At 40.9% G+C, this 23,686-nt stretch overlaps 1 protein-coding gene across 6 annotated transcripts in view; it reads right to left on the bottom strand.

The window, feature by feature from the left end:
* The window catches only part of KYAT1 (kynurenine aminotransferase 1), a 1,131,910-nt gene that overhangs the window by 636,541 nt on the left and 471,683 nt on the right, over positions 1–23,686 (bottom strand). Inside the window, exon 1 of one of the 6 annotated variants that reach the window (XM_044058799.1) lies at positions 18,154–18,222. The exons of 4 other annotated variants lie outside the window; for them this stretch is intronic. The gene's annotated coding sequence lies outside the window, so the exon portion shown is untranslated. Of the gene's footprint in view, positions 1–18,153; positions 18,223–23,686 lie in introns of those variants that run through there. One more of the 6 variants, XM_044058804.1, reaches the window with a different exon arrangement.

Genomic DNA, 23,686 nt, shown 5'->3' with positions numbered 1-23,686 from the left:
ACTGCAGTGGCAAAGCCAGCTCTGGATTTAGAGAAAATTGGCAAATGATAATGCTTGGTGAAAGTATGTACAGAACTCCAGGTTTCAGGTTCTAGGATGTCCCTGGTAGGGACGCCTCTGAGAAAGGCTGTAGAGGTAGATGCAGCCCTGGTTGAATGAGGTCTGATGCCCTATGGGATAGGTTTTCCATGGTGCTTAAAGCAGAAATGAATACAGTTGCCTATCCATTTTGAAATGGTTTGCTTTGAAATAGCTTTCCCCTCTGTCCCTGCAGCAAATGCCACCAGCAGTTGTTCATATTTCCTTTGAGGTTTAGTCCTGTCCAAGTATAATCTAAGTTGTCTATGCACATCTAAGGAGTGCAGTATCCATTCTCCTTTGTTCTGTGGGTTAGGAAAGAAGGTAGACAAATTAATGGACTGATTAAGAACCACACTGGATACCACCTTGGGCATGAAGGAGGGATTGGTTCTGAGGGACACCCTGTCTGCATGAAAGATGATGAAAGGCTCCACTGCCATAAGGGCCTGTAATTCAGATACCCTTCTTACTGAAGTGATTACTAAAAGGAAAGCTGTTTTCCAAGAAAGTAATTTTAAATCTGCAGTAGCAGCTGCTCGAAAGGAAGAAGAGTGAGCTTCTCCAAGACAAAGTTAAGGTCCCAGGCTGGAGTTGGAGCTCTCCTGGGTGGCCTTAAATTTTTGGCCTCTCTAAGGAACTACTTGAGAAGTGGGTGAGAGAAGAGGGGAGGCTTTGTGCTATAATGAGCTGAAATGGCTGAGGCATGAATTTTGATGGAGGAAAAGGACAAGCCCTTATGAAGCATCTCAGTCAAGTATTGTAGAATCTGAGGTGAATTGGGCGCTGCTGCGCTCATCCTTTGAGATTAGTTCCAGGCACAGAATCTTTTCCATTTTGCAGCATAACATTTTCTAGTACTAGGCCTCCTTGCTTCTAAAATGACATCCATCACTGATTTACTAAGGGATGGTAAAGGAGGGATTAGGTAATTAGCCAGGCTGCTAGGTTCAGGGTTTGCATCTGAGGGTGCAGAATAGTACAGCTGTGTACACTTACCATAAATGTAGATGTTCGAGTGCAGTCATTACATCTGGGTAATCTGCTGGCAGGTTGCCCTTAGTCGGCCTGATTAACAAAGTCTTGGGTCCTGCGTCGGTTGATGTCCCTTCTTCCATGACGTCAGGTCGTCAGGGGTATAAAACATGTAGCAGACGCCATTACATCAGTTTTTCTTGCCCCAGATGTCAGGTGCCCCCCAAATGGTGTGCAAAACAATAAAATAAATTAAAACACAAAATATATACCTCCAAACAAAAGCAAATACACCAAAAAGGCTTTTAAGCATAGTAAAAGAAAGGAGAGGTATAGTAAGAGAAAAACAGGGGGCTGGAGGGTGGGTAACCAAGACTGCAACAGTGAATACACTCGAACACCTACATTTATGGTAAGTGTGCACAACTGTACTATGTTCTTTGTGTTTCACTGTTGCAGTCATTACATTTGGGTAGAATCCCAAAGCTATGGTAGGGAGGATGGATTTATACAGCATTAGGAGCAGCTATAAGGCCCTGCAGGACAGCAGTGGTAAAGCCTGCTCTGAATCTAGAATATCTCTGGTAGGAACCCCTCTGAGAAAGGCTGCAGAAGTAGATGAAGCCCTGGTGGAATGAGATCTGATCCCCCTGGGGACAGGTTTACCATGGTGCATGTAGCAGAAACAAATACAATGGCTTATCCATTTTGAAATAGTCTGCTTTGAAATAGCCTTTCCCTCTGCCCCTGCAGCAAATGCCACCCGTAATTGTTCAGATTTTCTTAGAGATTATGTCCTGTTTAAGTAGTATCTCAGTTGTCTGTGTACATCCAATGAATGCAGAATCCGCTCACCCTTGTTCTGTGGATTTGGGAAGAAAGTTGGCAGATGAATGGTCTGATTAAGGGCCACACTAGATACCACTTTAGGCATAAAGGATGGATTGGTCCTGAGAGCCACCCTGTCCGGGTAAAAAATAATAAAAGGCTCCACTGCCATGAGAGCCTGTAGTTCTGAAATCCTTCTAGCTGAAGTGACTGCTAAAAGAAAGGCTGTTTTCCAAGAGAGAAATTTTAGGTCTGCAGTAACAGCTGGCTCAAGCTGAGTTTTTCCAAAACAAAATTGAGGTCCCATGCAGGAGTTGGTGCTCTCCTGGGAGGTCTTAAATGTTTGGCCCCTCTGAGGTACTGCTTTAGCAGAGGATAAGAAAAGAGGGGAGGCTCTGTGTTGTAATGAGCTGAAATGGCAGAGGCATGGATTTTTATGGAAGAAAAGATAGGCCCTTGTGAAGCATCTCAGTTAAATATTGCAGAATCTGAGGAATATTGGGCATTGCTGTGCTTATTCCTTGTGCTTGGTTCCAGGCACAGAATCTTTTCCATTTGTCAGCATAAGATTTTCTAGTACTAGGCCTTCTAGCCTCCAAAATGACATCCATCACAGGTTTGCTGAGAGATGTAACTGGTGAAATTAGTTGATTAGCCATGCTGCAGGATTCAGAGTTTGGAGCTGAGAGTGCAGAATTTGATAGTTCTGCTGAGACAGTAGATAAGGTGTCTGAGGCAGGTACCACGTAGGAATTTGCAACATATTGCAAAGGAGCGGGTACCAACGTTGGCGAGGTCAGTCTGGAGCAATCAGAATCATTTTTGTTTTTTCCTGTCTGACTTTTAGTAAGACCTTGGAGAGCAGAGGCAGAGGGGGAAAGGCACAGACTGATAGGTTTTTCCAGCTGAAGGATAGAGCATCCACTTTCCAAGCTTTTTTGTGATGAATTCTTGTGCAGAATTTGTCCAACTGATAGATCTTTTTGCCTCACCCCAAAACTATGCCTGGGCTCCCCCATTTGCGTGTCAACATGCTGAAGATTTCTGGATCCAGTTTCCATTCATGTGGGTCCATAAGATTTCTGATTAGGTCGTCTGCCAGAGTATTTTGCTTTCCTGGCAGGAATTGAGCTTGTAGATGTATTTTATAAGTCAAGGCCATGTTCCACAATTCCATGGCTAGTCTGCAAAGGGGATAGGAATGGGTACCCCCCTGCTTGAATGGGTACCCCTCTGCTTGTTTATGTACCACATGACTGTGGTGTTATCTGTCTTTATCAGTAGTTGTCCTGGATGAAGATAGTCCTTGAAGGCTGTCAGAGCATTCTGTACAGCTAGCATCTCTTTCTGATTGATATGTAGGTGCATTTGATTTGGGTTCCATTGACCCTGAATGCATCTCCCTGCCAAATGCGCCCCCCCAAGCATAATCTCATGCGTCTGTAGTCAGTCAGGGTTTGGGCCGCAGGGGTTGGAATGAATGATAGTCCCTTGTTTTGGTGGCAGGCCTCTGCCCACCATAGGAACTCTAGCTGCAGGCAAGGAATGATAGGAATCATGGTTTCCAGGTTGTGACAATGTTGACTCCATAAGCTTTTTAGGTACCACTGAAGCTTCCTCATATGCAGTCTTGCATATGGAATTACTAGAACGCAGGAGGCCATGAACCCCAAGCCCTGCAGAATTTGTCTTGCAGATAGCTGGGTTTTTGTGGCCACCTGTTTGAAGTAAGTCATCATTTAAATTTGTTTTTCTGGCGTAAGGTAAGTCATCTGGGCAGTTGTATTCAAGCCTGCACCCAGGAATGTAATTATCTGAGAGGGTACCAGTTGTGATTTCTTTTTGTTTATGGTGTACCCTAGACAAGTTAGAAGTCTTTTTACAAACACCATATGTTTTAGAAGGGTGTCCTTGTTTTCTGCCTGAATTAGACAATCGTTCAGGTATGGATAAATTTGAATATTTCTTTGCCTGCAAAATGCAATTACTGGTGCCAGGCACTTTGTAAAGACCCTGGACGCAGTAGATAAGCCAAAGGGCAGTGCAGAGAACTGGTAATGCAAATAGCCTGCTTTGAATCGGAGGTATCTTCTGGAAGATTCCCTGATTGGGATATGCAGGTAAGCCTCTTTTAAGTCTAGAGTTACCAACCAGGCATCCTTACCTAGCATAGGTAGCAGCTGTTGCAGAGCCAGCATCTTGAATTTTGGAATGTCCACAAATGTATTTAGAATGGATAAGTCCAGAATTGGACGCCATGATTTGTCTTTTCTGGGTACCAGGAAAAGTCTTGAATAAAAACCTTGTCCCTTTTCCTTTTCTGGTACTGGTTGAATAGCCCCATATTCACGAGGGACATAACTTGTTTATGGACCTCCGCCCACTGATTTGGAGGCAGATCTGGCCATCCATTTGGGATTGGCAACATGTGAAAATGAAATCTGTATCCCCGGGATATTATATTTAAAACCCACTTGTCCTGGGTGATCAGTTGCCAGTTTGGTGCATGAAGTGCCAGTTTTCCCCCCAAAGGGGCAGCCAAAAGATAAGTGCTTGGTGATTGCAGTGGAAAGTCATTGAGACTGTTTACCGTAGGAAGGTGCCTTGTTACTTCCAGATTTGGAGGTGCAGGCACCCCATTGCTTTGTTCTGTAAGTTCCTTGTGACTGAATCCTGGAGCCTTTGGAATGTCTGGGTTTGACCTGGGCAGCTCTGGTGGGTACTGGAAAGGACCAGTTCTTAGTAGGCCAGTGCCTACTAAACCTGGGTGGCTGCACTTCTAGGAAATCTTTTTCCTGTTTGCATAGATTTAGCTTTATCTTCCATCTTTTACAAAACTTCTTCTTACCAAATAGACTGTTCTGTTGTAAAGGAACATCTAACAATTTTGCTTTAACATGGTCAGGCAGATTTTGCTCCTTGAGCCAAGCATGCCTTATAGGTTCATAGGTTGGTACTAGGCTATCGGCCCTAGTACCTATACAAGCCTAGCCATAACAATTCCTTGGCTATTTCTTCCCACACTATTTACTTCCCTGGACCCCTGTCTAGCAGATCATAGATCCAGTTACAGCAGCCCTGCAAGAGGCCTCCAAGGAATCAAAACTACATTGCAAAGTATGTTTTCCAACTTGTTCAGCTGAATGTAATAACTCCTGCAACTAGGGTTGCCACCTTCCTTCACGGCTAAAACCGGAGCAAAGCCATACCCCTCGCGTCACCAGTAACCCCGCCCACCCCAACCCCCTCTCCCGCCAACATACTGCCTATTTTGGGACGTAACGACAGCATCACTTGATGGGAACGCCCTCTTTTTGTGTTCCCGCCACCTGCTTTTGGCTGATTTACTATGCTTTTCTGTAAAAAAAGCATAGTAAATCAGCCGATTTACAAACTCCGATAGTCTGTTTCCTTTTTGAAACAGAATACCGGAGTTTGTACAGTGTTTTCCGGACTACCGGAGAATCAGTTTGATTTCCTGATAGTCCGGAAAAAAAACGTAGGGGTGGCAAGCCTACCTGCAACTCTTTATTTTCCAAACAGTCAGAAATCAATATCATTTTCTGTTTAAGCAAGCCCATGACATGCTGTTGATATTTAAGCATAAGAAATTGACAGTTTAAAGCCCTGATTGCCAAGGCTGCAGACATGTAAACCTTCTTACCCCATCTATCCAGCGCCCTGGAATCTCTATCAGAAGGGGTAGGATTTTTGGCAGTAGAAGCCTTACCGCCCTTGGGACCCTGAGAAATGGTTTTAGGGTTAGCAGTAGGGTTTTTAAAAGGAATTTGTGGGAGTCAGGAACCCTGTAATATCTGTCAGGCTTACTAGGAGCCGGAGGAAGGGAATCAGGAGTGATACTGGATTCTGAGAAAACATCATCAACAATGTCTAGAATAGGAGGTATAGCCAAAAAGGCCTATGCGGAGGAAGAAGGAAATCCCTAAGTCTCTTTTTAGATTCTGATAAATCCTGACTCTCCCAGTGAAAGTGTTCCCTAAAGGTATACAAAGTTTCTCCAAAAGAAAAATCCTCAGGAGGAGAAGCAGAGGGGATGGAATCTTCTGCATCACAGTCCTCATAAGTGGGAATAGACAATTCCTGATCAGAAGAGGAATCAGAAGAAATAGAAACCTGATCTAAAGATTCATAGTCAGTTCCCTGCCTAGGCCTCTTAGCAGGAGGGGGATGGGTACCCCTGATCAAGGTAATTAAATCCTCAGCCATTTTTGATCATTTGTTTTTTAGGCATTGGGGCCTGTACACGTGGCCCAAGCGTCGTTTTTTTAGACACAGAAGTAGATTTTTGCCTTAGCTTGGAAGATGGCGTCTGTTTAATATACAAAGCTTTAGGCCTGAAAACACCCTCAGAAGCCAGTGCCTGCTCAGCGGCTCCGGACCCATCTAAGGTAGAGACATCCACGGGTTCAATACTTAAAGTATCTTGTGGCATACCCGACTCCGAATGGGTCTCAGCAGAGGCCTGCGAATCAAAAGTAGCTGGTATCAGGGGCTGTGAAAGCACCTCACTGAGTACCGGCAAACCGGCGACTGGCTTAAGAGAAGCTTTGTCGTCGGTTTTGGACCTCGATGGTCTGTCTCTGTCTTTTTCTTTGCGTTTTTTAGGTATTCCGGTAATCGGATTGCTAACCGACGACATTTCTGGATAGTTAAATCTGGAGCCAAAATATTTAGAAGCAAAAATATACCGACGTTTAATAGTGTGTTGATTAAATTTAGCACAAAACCGACAGCAAGGCACGTTGTGGTCAGGGCCTAGGCAAGGAATACAGTACAAATGAAAATCCTTATGAGGTATTTGCTTCCCACAAGTAATACAATTATTAACTTTTACTGACATCTGTGAGGAGTAAGAAAAAGTTTCCCCAACGGGGTACTTAGCTTTTAGTAGAAGACTTCGGTTCTGAAACTCGAAAATGAAAATTTCAGGAGTCGGCCGACCGGCACTTGCGAACTGCTTCTGCTTCGGGCACTGCGCGGCAAAAAAGACTGATGTAATGGCGTTGGCTGTATGTTTTCTACCCCTGATGACCTGATGTCATGGAAGAAGGGACAGCAACCGACGCAGGACCCAAGACTTTGTTAATCAGGCTGAATAAGGGCAACCTGCCAGCAGATTACCCAAATGTAATGACTGCAACAGTGAAACACGAAGAACATCTGGTTCTCCTGTTGAGACAACAGGGAAGGAGTCTGATTCAGGTGCCATGGAGCCAAGCGTGACACACTGCGCAAGAGGGGGTACCAGTGTTGGTGTGGCCAGTCTGGTGCAATTAAAATCGTCCTTCGCTAGTCCTGTTTGATCTTTAGTAGTACTTTGGAGAGCAGAGTCAGAGGAGGAAAGGCATAAACTGATAGGTTTTTCCAGCTGAAGGACAGAGCATCCACTTTCTAAGCTAGCTTTGTGGGGAATCCTTGTGCAAAATTTGTCCAATTGATGGTTCTGGGGGGAGGCAAACATGTCTATATCTGGGCTCCCCCATTTGCTTGGCAACATGTTGAAAATCCTTGGTTCCAGTTTCCATTTGTGTGGGTCCATGAGGTTTCTGCTTAGTCCGTCTGCCAGTGTATTTAGTTTTCCTGGCAGGAATTGAACTTGTAGGTTCACTTGGTAGCTCAATGCTGTGTTCCGCAATGCCATGGCTAGTCTGCAGAGGGGGTAAGAATGTGTACCCCCCCCTGCTTGTTTATGTACCACATGACAGTGGTGTTGTCCTGGAAGACTGTGGTCCTTGAAGACTGTCAGAGCATTCTGTACAGCTAACATTTCTTTTTGATTTATGTGCAGGTGCATTTGACTTGGTTTCCATTTGCCCTGAATGCACTTCCCTGCCAGGTGAGCCCCCCCATGCATAGTCTGATGCGTCTGTTAAGGTTTGGGTGGCAGGGGGTAGTGTGAATGGTAGTCCCTTGTTTTGGTGGCAGCCCTCTGCCCACCAGAGGAACTCTACACGTAGGCAAGGTACGATAGGAATCATTGCTTCTAGATCCTGAGAATGTTGGCACCATAGGCTTTTTAGGTACCATTGTAGTTTCCTCATATGCAACCTGCATATGGAATTAGAAGAATGCAGGAGGCCATGAACCCAAGGCTTGCAGTATTTGCCTTGAAGATAGCTGGGTTTTTGTGGCCACTTGTTTGAAGCAGGTTGTCAAATGAATCCGTTTCTCTGGCGTGAGGAAAGCAATCTGGGAAGTTGTATTCAATCTTGCTCCGAGGAATATAATTTGTTGACAGGGTACCAGGTGTGATTTCTTTTCGTTTATGGTGTACCCCAGACAAGTCAGCACCCTTTGAACAAAAGCCAGATGATTCAAAAGTATGTCCTAGCTTTCTACCTGAATTAGACAATCGTCCAGGTATGGGAACATTTGAGTATTTTTTTGCCTGCAAAATGCAATGACTGGAGCTAGGCACTTTGTGAATACCCTGGGTGCAGTAGATAAGCCAAAGGGCAGTGCAGAGAACTGATAGTGCATGTAGCCTGCTTTGAAGCGTAGGTATCTTCTACAAGACTCCCTGATAGGGATGTGCAGGTATGCTTCTTTTATGTCTAATGTTGCTAACCAGGCATCTTTGCCTAGAATAGGAAGCAGCTGGTGAATGCCAGCATCTTGAATTTTGGAATCACCAGAAAGGTGTTTAGAGTTGAAAGGTCCAGGATAGGACACCAAGAATTGTCTTTTCTGGGTAGCAGGAAAAGTTTTGAATAGAAACCTTGTCCCTTTTCCTCTTCTGGTACCAACTGAATAGCCCCCATGCTTAAGAGGTTGAGTAATTGATTTGGGGCCTCTGCCCACTGATTTGGGGATAGATCTGGCCACCCGCTTGGTGTTGGTAACGTGTGGAAGTGAAATCTGTATCATTGAGACACTATATTTAAAACCCATTTGTCCTGGGTAATGAGTTCACAGTTTTTTGCCTGCAGACCAATCTTTCGTCTAAAGGAGCATTCAGTTGGGAAGTGCTTGGAAGTTTTAAAAGCAAGTCATTGAGACAGTTTTCCATAGGGGGGAAGTCTTACTACCCAGATTTGGATGCGGAAACCCCCCCCACTGTTTAGTCTTGTGCTTCCCCTGGGACTGAAACCTGGGGTTTCTGCTGTGTCTGGCTTTGGATTGAGAAGATCTGGAAGGGGCTGGAAAGGACCAATTCTTAGAGGGCCAATGCCTACTAAATCCTGGAGGCTGAACTTGTAAGAAATCTTTAATAGTTTGCATAGATTTAGCTTTATCCTCCATCTTTTTAAGAACTTCCTCAGCTTTGTTGCCAAACAGGTGGTCCTGATTTAAGGGAGCATCCAACAGTTTAGCTTTAACATGATCAGGCAAAGATTGCTCCTTAAGCCAAGCATGCCTTCTGAGCACAGACCCAGTAACAGCAGCCCTGCAAGAGGCCTCTAATAAATCAAACCCACATTGCAAAGTATGTTTTCCAACCTGTTCAGCAGAATGCATTAGATCCTGAAATTCCTTGTTTTCAGCACAGTCAAGAATCAACATCATTTTCTGTTTAAGCAATCCAATAAAATGTTGTTGATACTTTAACATGAAACTGGCAGTTTAAAGCCCTAATGGCCAAGGCTGCAGAAGTATAAACCTTCTTACCCCATCTATCCAGCACCCTGGAGTCTCTATCAGAAGGGGTAGGATTTTTAGCAGTAGAAGCCTTCATGCCCTTGGGTCCCTGTGAAATAGTCTCTGGATCCACAATAGGATTTTTAAAAAGGAACTTGTGTGAATCAGGAACCCTGTAATATCTGTCAGGCTTTCTGGGAGCTGGAGGCAAAGAATCAGGGGCCAAACTAGATTCCGAAAAGGCATCATCAACAATGTCTAGTACAGGAGGTATAGCTAAAGGCCTATGCTGAGGCTGGAGTAAAAAATTCCTAAGCCTCTTTTTGAATCAGAAAAATCCTGGCTTTCCCCAGTGGAAATGCTCCCTTAGAGTATGTAAGGTTTCACCAAAAGAAAAATCCTCAGAAGGGGAAGCAGAGGGAATACAGTCCTCTGCATCAGAATTCTCATAAGTAGATAAGGGTAAATCCAGATAATCAGAAGAATCAGAAAAATTAGAATCCTGGTCAGAAGATTCATAAACAATTTCAGTCCTAGGTCTCTTAGAAGGGGGTGGTTGGCTTCCCTTGATTAGCGATATAAGATCTTCAGCCATTCTTATAATTTGTTTTTTAGACATAGAGGCCTGAGCATGTGGCCTGGGCATCGGTTTCTTAGGCATGGTTCGAGGTTTAGGCCTAAATGAAGAAGGAGGTGTCGGTTTAATATGCAAGTCCGTAGGCCTGAATACACCCTCAGAAGCCGGTGCCCATCCAAGGTAGAGACATCCGCAGGTTCCACATTTGAAGCATCTCACGGCATACCGGTCTCCAAATGGGTCTCAGTAGAGGCCTGCGAATCAGAAGTAGCCTGTATGAAGGGCTGCGAAAGCACCTCACTGAGTACCGGCGAACTGGCTTACGAGAAGCGTTGTCAGCAGCTCTGGACCTAGGCGGCCTGTCTCTGTCTTTATATGTGCTTTTTTTCAGAATACCGGTAGTCGGATGGCTAACCGACAACATTTCTGGATAATTGAACCGAGAACCGAAATATTTAGAGGCGAAAATATGCTGACGCCAGATAGTGCGCTGATTAAATAAGGCACAAAACCGACAGCAAGGTACGTTGTGGTCAGGGCCTAGGCAAGGAATACAGTACGAATGAAAATCTTTGTGAGGTATTTTCTTTCCACAAGTAATGCAATTATTAACTTTTACTGACATCTGTAAGGAGCAAGGAAAAGTTTCCCCAACGGGGTACTTAGCTTTAGTTGAAGACTTTGGTTCTGAAACTTGAAAACGAAAATTTCAGGAGTCGGCCGTCCGGCACTTGCGAACTGCTTCTGCTTCAGACACTGCATGGCAAGAAAGACTGATGTAATAGCGTCAACTGCATGTTTTATACCCCTGACGACCTGACGTCATGGAAGAAGGGACAGCAACCGATGCAGGACCCAAGACTTTGTTAATCAGGCCCACTGAGGGCTACTGCAAGCAGATAACCCCAAATGTAATGACTGCAACAGTGAAACACGAAGAATATCAGTTTAAACACACCACTACAGCTGAAGGCGACGGGATACACAATACATGCCTAGCGAAAAACGACGGCCAACAAGAAGCACAGCAACAATGATAAATTAGCTACTAAGGCTATGAAAAGCACAGCACTCAGAAAACTAACTAAAATTAAGCAATTCTAAGATCTAAATATATAAAAAATTAGCAAAAGACAAAAAACTTAGCCATGACCAAGAAGAGAACATCCGAACTCGTAAAGCGGCAAATGAGATCTGGGGATTGCACCACTGCATGATGGGATACCTACTCTGCCATGAGCCAAATTAGAGACTTCCAGCTAGTGCATTCGGCCAAGTCAGAGCAGAGGATCGGTTCCGAACCCAATCCAGTAAGAATGAAGGCGAGACAGGACAACATGACATCATTAGTTTGGGATTCTGAATATATTCATCCTAAAAGGAAAGTGACTGGCACTTTAGAAACCTTGGATCCCTGTCCCCCTTTAAAATCAAGATCCTGGGGTGGCTGAAGAAGAATAAAAGCATCAGTGTTACTCATAACCCAGGTTTTCACCCAGTAATCAATGTCCTGAATAATGGATATAGTCATAGCCACTAGCTCAGGTGAAAACGCAGTTGTTGTCCTAACATGGTAGAATTCACTCTCTTTTTTTGCACGTACTGCCCTAGTGAAAGACTCTCCAGGAGAAGTCATATTAACAATGGCAACAGATTCTGTACCCCTGACCTCCTCACACCTATAGAGTTTTGTTCCCATAGCTGAACCTGGCACTAATACAGCCCTGGACAACGTGTCTGACCCTTGTGTCATGCACAGTTGTGGTACTACAACTACACAAGGGGATCTGGATGCAAAATAAGGATAGCGGTCTAACAGCCTGCTCAAGGTTACTGTGGAATCACAAACTGTAGGCTGAGGCATATGTCTAGATTATTTTTTTAGGTATACAAGGGGTAGATGGTGGTGGTGTCTGTATCTGAGTCCATCACGTCAGGGTGCAAAAAACTAGCCAGAGCAATATCACACAAAGTCTGAATGGTCAACCAGTAAAAAAAATAACACATTCTACTATTCTCCCCCTAAGTAACAATCCAAACTCTATCTCTGCAGGAGGTGGTATTCTGAGCACTGCAATGAATAAAATGACAGTAGTTTCAGTAACTCAGTCCCAAGCACAAAATACATGTTCCCTAATTTTGTTAAAAAAAAAAAAAAAAAAAAAAAAAAGTTTCAGTCTACATGAATGGATAGAGCCTAAAACAGTATTAGACAGGAAATAGTTCCTGTCAGAAATGTTTGTGTCTACTTCCTCATGTTAAACATTTTTTTATGTACTGCATTCAAGCAATTTCTCTTATCTTTCCACATTCCTTCTGCAGATTTTCCACTGAATGCATCACTCCAGTTAGTTTTACATAGTGACTGTTTTGCTTCCATATAATCTATTATTAATCTTCTGTGCATTGGTTTAGATTTCAGTTTGGCAGAAATATGTAGCAACAAATTAACCTTTATAATCCCATGATCAGCACACATCAACAGGGGTAAAACTAGACATGAAGTAACAGCAATTTCTTTAGGAAAACAAACAATGTCTAGTATATTCCATCACTTTGTAAATTTTATTTTTTTTTACAATCCGAAGCAACTGTTTTTCCTGAACATACTCTGTGAATAATTTTCTTACTAATGTTGTTGAATCAATATTATTCCAGTCTGTTTCTGGTAAATTAAAGTCCTCAGCCACTATTATTCTTCGTGCTGTTTTAAATGCAAGAAATGTATGAATTCCTCTAGATTATCGTTGGTGGTTTACACACTTCAATGACTGTTATATGTTCCACAGTTGTCTCTATTGTCACAGTTACAAAATCTATAGTATTGGTGTTATCACTGAACAAGTAATAATTATGGGTCTCATAACTATCTTTAACCTTTATCATACCACCTCCACCTGATTTTTGTTAGAATGTCTGTTACAGTAAAAACAGTGAGACAGAATTGGTGTCCAGTTCATTGTTCTTTAACCATGTTTTACAAACAATATCATCAGTCTAGTGGGAACACAGCAAATTTTCCAATAAAGAGAAAACTTTATTAATGCTCCAAGCATTAAGAACCATCAGAGATACATCAAATGTTGCCATTTGTGAAGTGATAAATTTTCAACCTGGCAAAAATCCTACCTTGTGTTTGCCAAATATTGCAGAATATCTACAGCAAAATTTCTCTTCCCTGATCTTGACAAGTGCACTCCATACTTTCTAAACACGTGCCCAAAATTAGTTTCGGATGTACTACACATTTCCATTTTTTAACAGGACATTTTGTCATGCAGCTATTTAACCCAAACATCTCTTCATTCATGGTGACCTGACTCTCTGTTCTATATGTGATATGTGAAAAGTATGTCCTAACACCTGTACAAGTTATGCTATTTAAGAGGGCTGTAAGTTCTCTACTAACAATCAGAGAATTCTTGCGAATTAGACCATTTGTACCAATATGAATAAAAACAGATCCATACTTCTTTACATTAAAGCATTCTAAGGCCTGTCTCACATCCTCTATTTCTGCTTCTAGCATGTATAACATTATTCAATGTTAATTATCTTCTCTGCAAATATAAGAGTCAGTTCCTCTAATAAGTAAATCTTCAATTACAAGAATATCTTTTCTAACCTGATCTGAAGAATTTTCAATTTGTAATTCAGTAACATATGCTCTATCAATTGTTAGAGATTGTTAAAATACTACAATCCTGCTCAATCATCTCAAATAATCATAACCCCAAAGAAAAAATGGCAATTTCAAATTTTCCTGTCATATTTGCCAAATGAAGCTTTTAATCAACAGGATAGACCATAATGTGCTAGCCAAAGTAAAAACAGAAGCATATACAAAATGTCTAATCAGAAAAAAAAAAAACAGTCAAAGCAGCGGAATACACTATTCAAGAATAAAAAAAGCAGTGGGAGGAAATAAAAAACAAAAGAGTTTGTTATCTGTGTTCAGTAGCTGAAGATATCCAGAGTGAGGAGCAGTCTTCTAAAAGATCCTTCTCTTATTATGACACCAGAAATCTATAAGGGTCCTGTCTGTGGATTTGCAAGGCAGTCCCTGTACTGCCAGATGATTGGTTCATCACACCCACAAGCAGACAGTGGGATGGATGCCGAACTTTAGCAGTCTGACGGGGGAGAGTAGTAGAGCACAATTACCCACATGCCAGTAAGGCAGTGTTTTTGCTTCTTAACATCTTCATTGCTTTTTCTTGTGACATTTTCATTAGTCCAGGGGATAGCCAATAGTTAATGCTGAAAATGAGGCAGAACTCATCATTGGGGGTGAACTGCCAAGATAGAAATTCAAACCATGTTTACTGTGAATCGCCCTGAGGCGCAGCACCTAAACAATATATTTTACCTAGACTGTGCCTGAAACTGGTCCACTGAGATTTGTGCACACCTGGTAAACAAATTAAAATAAATTATATTACATCTGGTTGACAGCAGAAGAAAATAACAAACCTATCTAGTCTACTCTTTAAATATATTTAACATTCTAAATTCCATGCATCCTTGACCCCCCCAATCCTTTCTCCACAAGTCCCACACTCCCCTGAATGCCTTTGTAAAGTTTGTATCCTGCACCATTCCAGTAATACATTTCATGGATCTACAACCTTCTCTTTGAAGTAGTAGTTCTGAAGGTCCAGAAAACAATTTGTCCCTATAACATGCTGCCCCTGTTTTCTTTCCCCTTCTGTTCTTCCTGTTTTGCAAATATCATCTTTTGTACCACTTTCACATCCTCTCTGTCTTTTCTAGTCTTGAGTGAGAGGAGCTACACCTCCTGTCCAAGTGTCTGATCATATATATCCCTCCCCTCCCATCTCACTGATTTTTCTGGAGTCTTTCTTCTGGATTCCTTGCAGAAGCCTGATGTCTCTTCATTGGATGACCTCTGGAACTGTACTGGTCAGGGCCCTGTACTGTGAAATCAATTTTTTTGCTTCTAGACTATATGGAAAGGGGTTATGCGTCAATTTTCTGTTGATTATTGCCACTGCCCTCTCTCTGCTCCTGGAAATACAGTCCAGGTGTGATTAACAACCTCAAGGCCTTTTCCTACTCTGTTGCCATCAGGCCAACTCTTTCAAGATAGCACTCAGACCACAGTATTTGTGACCCAAGTACAGTAGTATTTTTATAAAATGAACAACTCATGAAGACACAAGCTGAAGATTGTGAACAAGTAGTTTTTTTATTTGTTTGCTTGCAGTAAGCCTCACTTGTCATCTTTTGGCCCACTTGTCCAGCATTTCCATACACTTTGCTAGACATATCCCCCATTCTTCTGCTGCTCCAATCTTTATGTCATAAGTAAAGAAGCTGCTCTTATTCTTTGTTTCGCTACATGTCTGAGACAGTCACACCAAAGAGTACTGGACCCAAGAAAGTAGGTACTCCATTAGTTGTACAACCCTCTGTATCCTACAATTCAACCATGTAACAATCCACTCCTTTGGTCTTGGTCTTTCTCTCCAACCCCTTTAGTTCTCCTATCAGCCTCCTACTGTGTGGGACTGATGAGTAAAAAGACCCCTTGATGTTAAGGCAGACCATGTCTATTGGAAATCCCCTACCAAGTTGACATATAATCTCTTGATAAGACCTGATAAAGTTTGAATGACAGCTTCTTTTGAACACAAAATCATGTTGGTTTTTGTACAGGAGATTGTTGTCCTATAGAAATTTTACATATTCCCCTTAGGAGTCTCTTGACAAATTTTCACTGCCACTGCTAAGATAAAAGGCATACATCGCTCTTGATTTTTTTTCTGATACTGCTTGTAGAAGGGTACCACTCTCTCCTTCGCCTCTGCCCTCAGGCACTTCTGTCCTAGGCAGTCATTTGTTGATGACCTCTCTGAGATGGTCTCTCAATACACTGGTCAGATTGCTGAGAATTCTAGGGTGCATTCCATACATACCTCTCAACTGTACAGATTTTTGCCTCATATTTTTGGTCTATTCCTCACAAAAACTGATTTTTGACAAATCAATGGCCTGATATAAGGATTAAAGTCAGTAAATCATTACATGCATTTGAGTTTCAGACTTCTGATCTTTCAGAAAATGCATGCTAACATAAATCCTGTTGCTCTAGTACCGTTCTACATTTATAAGAGCAAGATCTAAAATGTGTCCCTAATTTAGGGCCTTTGTACCCCCATTATGTCAGGCGTTGTCCAGATTTCTTGCACTAAGAGATTGAGAGGTATGATTCCATATGTATTATAGGATGTATTCCATGTTTTATTCATATTCTTATATGCAACAGTTTTATTCCTAAAAGGTGGAACAGTACCTATGTCCCAGGGCTGCTAATGAGAACTATTTGAAAAGTACTGCTCCATTCAGATAGTCTGCTTTAGTCAGAGTATGGGGCACAACAAATAATGAGGCCACTGATATCTTTATATACAACTTAGAAGTGCAAGCTACCTGACAGATGATTCTGATGCCTAATGCTACTTACATAAGCTATGAGAACCAATCATCAGATGAAGCTCAAACATTTAATTGTGATAAAAATCTGACTACTTTCCTATTTTGGTAAATATATATATTTTATATTTTAATAACTGCATTAATACTTTAGAGTCTAACATTCTATGCAGGTGAATCCTCTGAACAATGAATTGTTTCTAGGAATGAATAACGTAGTAGAATGTCTTATTTTTTAAGTTTGTGTGGTTGCTAGTATATTATAATACATGTTCTGTGAGGCAATTACATAAAAATGAAAAGCATTTTAAATATTTTTAAAAATGCAAATTAAAATAAATATGCTAGCAGAGCTACACAGTATTATGATTCTACAAAACAGAATTAACATTTGTGATGGATCCCCGTGAAGTACATTTTTAAATTTTATTTTATTTCCCTAACCAGGTACACAAACTGAGCACAACTACACAGTACTATGATTTTGCAGCGCAAAATTAATATTTGTTGAGGATCTCTCTGAAGTACTTTTTAAACTTAATTTCATTTAACTTTGTTAACTGGGTAAGTGAACTGGTCCATCCTGGAATATGTTCAGCCATAACTCTGGAGAAAAGGACAAAGATAACTATAAAAACAAATGAACCATTTTATGTAACCAGTTAACCAACATGTTTTTAGAAATTGTGAAGAAATAGAGGAGTACCCTGAAAAACTCATGCAGACAAAAGGAAAAACAACTCCACACAGACAATAACCACACATTAGGACGGAGCCCCAGCCCTACGAGTCAGAAACCTTAACCATACAGCCCCACATTGCCCATCTATTTTTGCTTTCCATACTAACTGCAACAACGCAAAATAATTACAATTACTGCACAAGTTAAACAGCACAAGTTCCAAAAAATAACAGCTGCGGAGCTTATACACCAGAAATTAACTATTACGAAGGTGAAGCAGCAGAAATAATTTTTGCAAAGGTTAAGCAGTATAAATTTCCGAAGCAACCACTGCAGAGATTGGACAGCATGCATTTACTACTACCGAAGTTAAATGGTATAAGAGAACTACAGGTGTTAAACAGCACAATTTAACTGCACAGATTAAAGTACGTGGCATTCAAATTATGCAATGCAATGAGCACAAATGAACTTTAAAAAGTACTGGCACAGAATTGCTACAGAGCATATGTAACTGATACCTTTCCACTACCAGCAGCACAAAATACATTTCAAAACTGCTTCAACTGCAGGGCAAGATTCAAAGTAAATATAAACATTTCTCAGATTGCACCATCAAGAATGTGGAAGCCTGAGAAAAACAAGGTCAAATTCCACAACAGTGTCTTTATGAAACTAGATACTGCTGACATAATAAATTACAGAGTAGAAGAGTTGCCAAGTATCTCTGCTAAGAGCTTTTTTTCCTTATTTAAGTTGCGATCGTACCAAAATTGATTAATGGTAAGCAACTACAGTTACATCTAGGAATTAAACTTAACATATTACAGTACAGCTTTTAATGCAATTACAAACACACTCAATAACAACATTTTCTCCCGATAAGAAATTACATAACGGTATGAATCAGAATTAAAAACCACATAACAGCACAAGATAGCTTTTCCTGCAGACTTACACTCTCACTCAATAACTCCTTTAGTACCAAGGGCTTTCCCTGCTTAGCTGTTTCTGGAAGTGAGTTTACTTCCTAGGCAAGCCTTGAGGGAGGCACTCCAAAGATCACATTCAATTGGGTTTCCTTTCCTTACATCACTGCAGTAAGGACAAATAACACTGCAAACTGCGTGCATCCATCTTTGTTGGGGGCTGCTTGCATTAACTCTTAGCACTCCAAATACATTTTTAGCAGTTTTTGTTTTCAAAGTAGTGCACTGTAGGTAGCTATTAACCGTTTTCCTATTCACACAATATGCCATAACTAGATGCAATTATTTATTGTGCGTCTGTCTATGATTCATGCTATCTCTTTAATTATTCTTTGCAAGTAAAAATACGTTAATGGGCAGTTAGAGCTCAACAAACTCCACAATAAGATTTCAGATTTTAATTTCACACCCCCAACACCATACTCCCAAAACCCAACCCCTTTGCAGCAGTCTACGCTCCTACTCGTCACCCCCACATACACATTACAGTGACATGGATATATGTCAGACTCAAAACACGTGAATAACTGAGCTGTGTAAACCTTTATAGGCTGTAGCATATGAACTTTTGATGCAGAACTTCAAAAAGTTCCTGAAAGTTCACAAATCACACACAATCAAAGAAGATTTTTTTGTAGGGTGGGGGATGGTTATGGGCTGAATTTCTGTAACATGCTTCTTGATCAGGTAAAATCGAGGTAGCTTTGTACCAGTTCATGCATAAGAAGTAAAACAGTACTTTGATGTTCTGTGTTTCATTGTACATACAATCATTCATGGTCTGCATCATACTGCATGATTCTGCATAAGAATTAAGTGAATAGCAAAATGCACGTAGACGGACCAGATGGTGTCCCCGTAAATCTCAGTTGCTGTGCCGTGTAATATTACACCAGAATATTTTTTCAAGCTGGAATATTATACACCGTTTCCTTATAAGGGAGCATAATTTAAATGCTACACAGAAACTTCTGGGAATTTGGCAGTGGATTTTAGCTTAGACTAGTAGTGTACCCATAGCAACTGAACTTATGTATACCATCTGTAGGCACCAAGCTTATGAAAGCTATAATTGTGTACAGCCTCATTATTTATTTATTTATTTTTTTACATTTATTGACCAGGAGTGTCCGACTGGACGTAGGTCCATTTTCAGCAGAGGCCCGGAGAGAAAAGCTCCACTAAAAGCTCATTAAATACCATGCCCATTAATGCAACCGTTGCATATAGCCTCCTGCCCACTAAGGTTACAAATGTATATAACCTGGTAACAGTTTTAAATTCTGAGAAACTGAATATGTGAAAATAGGGACTTAAGTCCAAAGTCACAGATTCTAGGAGCTACGATTCTTAGATTTAGTACATATAACCAACGGGGTGAGAAGACAAAAACAATTTTAAAGAATAGCGAATATTGATCTTTGTTGTTCTCTTGTATTTTCTTGGTTGTTTTTTCAAATTATGGGTCTTAGAATGACAGGAGGAAAATGTACATCATCTGTAAACACATGCCTATATAAGCCACAAGTATGTATAGCCTTACTGAGCACAGTCACAATCAAACCTGAAGTTGTTTTAACTCAGTGGGCAATGGGCAATTTAACTATCAAGGCTATAATTTTCTGGTCTCATTAGGAGCACTATCTATCAAGGCTACAATTGAGTATAGCATCAGTGGGCACCATGCTAACCAATGTAGCAGAGTACAGCCACAGCCTACATCCAGCTATGTCACATGCTCATGTTCTTATATATATTTCTTTTTTAATGCTGCAAGTTAGAGAAAGAAGATGTGTATATTATGTGTTTACTCTTTAATGACTGGGAAAGTTCCACTGAGCTGTAAGTATATACACAAATGGATGGACACATAGACAGACAGATAAATAGTGTAGGTCCAGAAATAAAGCTCCAACATATAGAAATAAGTGAATTAAATGTATACACTGAAGGAATGGCATACATAACATGATATGTACATTACACAACATATCACAGGCTTCATCTGTATTTAAACATAATTTCTAAAAGTAACATTTTGATGATTTTATATATTAATCATAATGGTAATCATAGAAATTGAAAAAATAAACAAACAGCCAAAGGGCCATGCACATCTCATGTGGCACCCACCTACTTAAATTTGTTAAGTATGCAGTCACACAAGCGAAGAGCAAAAACTGTAACTGAAAGAGCACAGCAGTTTCATACAAAGAGCAATCCTGCTCTGCCTAAGAAAAAACTTATAATTTTCAAGTAGGCAAATTCTGTAAAGTAAACTTGTTGAAAAACAAAACACATACCTCATCCAAATGTACAACTGTGATAGTATAATACATTATGAAATATAAAATACATGTAGATAAAACAGTATACAACATAAAGGCAGCACATAAGGGGAAGCTGTTCAATTTCTTGCCCTACAGCTCTTAATTCTCTGATGTTCTTATTGCTTTATATGTGGAATTTGCATGCACTCCCTGTGTCCATGTGGCTCTTCACTAGGTGCACCAGTTTCCAGTGATATCCCAAGACACGGTGAACTGGTGATTTGTAAGTGTGTGTGTGATCTGCACTGGGATTCCATCCAGTAGTGGTTCTCTGCCTTAAGTCCACTGCTTGCAACAAGAGGCACTAGCACCTGTACAGTCCTGCCAAGAACAGAGTTGGATGAACATGCGAAAGAAAATAACTTTCCTGCACCAACCAGTGCTTCTCTCTTTTGGCCCATGAACTACGGCATGAACTCCCCATCATCCTAAAAGACATCTCCATGTGCACCAGTTTCAAGGGACAATTCAAAACATACCTTAAAGGACAAAGAAAGTGCAAATGCCCTAAGCTTTCTTTGCACAATCATCTGTCCTCTGCCTAAATCATCTTCCATTTCATAGTCAGCTTAGGCCATACAACATAAAAGCCTCCATTGCACAAACAACTGTCTTCAGCCTAACCCATCTTATTTTCCGATATTCTTTATTTTTCTGTATATGTACGAGAATCTCATAACTATTTCCTCATCTACTTTATCCCCTTCCCCAATTTTCTTCTAATTTTTTATATAAACTATATGTATATATGTAAATATATTGTAATACTGGTTTACCTGATGTTGTCAAATTCATGTTTGTTACTGATTATAACCTTTGTTTACATCTGTTTAGACATTTTTTTTGCTATATGACATGTTGTTTCCACAACGCAGGCCTGGCATTAAATTGGTCGTTGTTGCTCAGTGCCTTACCCTGCTAAACAAACAAACAAAATAAATAAATAAATAAATTGTTCACTTTGGCAAGAATGGATGGAACAAATGCAGTCTGAAGCCCACCAGTGACAACCAATTGAGAAGGACAGACCAAACTGTTACTGGACATATGTTCTCTGAAGTAACACTAATGGTACCCAGCTTAAAGTAAAAGAAAGGAATTGTATGCAATTCTAATTTAATCATAAATTCAAAAAATCCAATCTTGCTCAACAGCATAAAGGGAAATATGCACTGCTTGCTGTCCCAGGTATGGACTTCCAATATCTGCACCTAGACTGAATAGCACATAGGCAAGTCACAGAGCTGAGTTATTGCCCTCGCACCCCATATCACTTTCTCACCACTGTCTTAGTGAATCACACTGTCTTCTAGGGCCCTTTATCCATGATACACACACCCACAAAATTCCCAAGGAAGGCTGGCAGAATGTTCCACTTCCCCATGGTATTAATGCACCACTCTACATGGGGTTGCAGACCCACACAAACTAGCTACTGGACTACTCTTGATTTAGCTAAATATAAATATATAAAAATTAATTTAATTGGTTGTAGGCTCAAGCAGTCTAGCTACTTTACAAAGCAGATGTCTTGAGCTTTATCAAGCTGCTAGTCAGATAAGAAATAAATAACACCCCAAAAATAAATAATAAAAACCAACCACAAGATCTTGAAGTGAATAAACAAACTTTAATTAAACAATACAATAAACAGTGCAGATACATATTAAATATGCAGAGGGATACAAAGGTGCATGAGGAATATCAAAATAACATCCATTTTACCAGAAAGTGGGATTCAGAAAAGTTAACCACACTCAGACATGCAACTGTGTGCAATGAGTGGCCACTCACAGGGTTTGTGTGATACAAAGACACACTCAAAGCAAGTAGTGGAGGCTGAGCAGCTTAGTTGCTCATGGTATATGCTAATGGCTGTGTAAGCAAATGCTAATGAGCAGCAATATTAAAACAGGGAACGCTATATATGCAAATGAGCAAAAACAAGATGGCAGAGTAATTCAGAAACACACAAAGAGCATAGTGTGGTTCTCTAGCACTAGTGGCAATGACCACAGCCAAATTCATGTTCATGCAACAGGATCACAGAAAAACGATAGAGGTTGCTGCAGCATTAATTAACATGTATATGCAACTGGTTAATATTCCACTACTAGCCACAGTAGTGCATGTTGTCACTGTCAGAGCTGCTATGCCATCCAACTGCACTTATCGTTTCATGGACTCCAGTGAGATAAACATAGTGGACTGGTACCATGTAGATAGGGACACCATGTAAGAGCTGGTAAATATGTAATGACCTCAACTATAGACCTGTAGGAATTGTGGATTAATTATCCCAGTGGATACAAAGGTATATATGGTGTTACTTATACTAGCTAAAAGGACCTTTATTTATATCAGGAATACTCCATCAGTTTTTCGATGCCATGCTCCAGCATGTAGGAGAGAATATGTGGTTTTCATGTACCACAGACAAGAGAGCCAATACCATGCAAGATTTCTATGAGGTACTGGGGCCACAGAATGCACCCAACTTGAAATGAAGTCCCCGTCTGGTGACTTGGGAATAAGGTATGTGAACTGTAAAGACTATCACTCCACTAATTGCCAGGAGGTCTGAAATGCACAGGGTACCACCTACAATGTATTTGCAGGCCACCCAGGCAGCTACCATGACTGCAACACATGGCACATGCTTGACATTTACCCACAATTTACGAGGGGTGACTTCCTCCATTCGCATTTTATTAGTATTGCCAGATGTGCCATGGAGCCCTAGCTGATGACACCCATCAGAAATCCACTGATTGTAACAGGCCATAGATACAGATATGTTCTATCATAAACCAGGGACATCATGGAGCATGTGTTAGGGCTGCTGAAGGCATGGTTTTGCTGCCTGGATGTATCTGGTGATGTCCTGCAGTATGACCCTGGCAAATGTGCTAAAATATTTTCATGTGCAATTTTTTGTTACGATATTTTGGAGGCATTTGCAGCAGGGAGGACAACTGCAGGAAGAACATCTCCAGGCACACCATGCAGTTGAATGTGATCCATATGAGGAGTCAATGGAAAACAGAGCAATAAGGGGTGAACATGCTAGATGGAGGTGAGTGCAGTATCTGTGACACTGCCAAAAAGGCAGCTGTCAGCACAGAGTTTTGGCCTATAGTACAGAATATACACTATAGTAGATGTTTTGCGA

Source organism: Protopterus annectens, chromosome 16.part0 (assembly GCF_019279795.1).
Source record: "Protopterus annectens isolate FY-2018-M chromosome 16.part0, PAN1.0, whole genome shotgun sequence".
Classification (NCBI taxonomy): Eukaryota; Metazoa; Chordata; order Ceratodontiformes; family Protopteridae; genus Protopterus; species Protopterus annectens.
The sequence above is the reverse complement of the archived record's forward strand: the minus strand, read 5'-3'. Positions and strand labels throughout refer to the sequence as shown.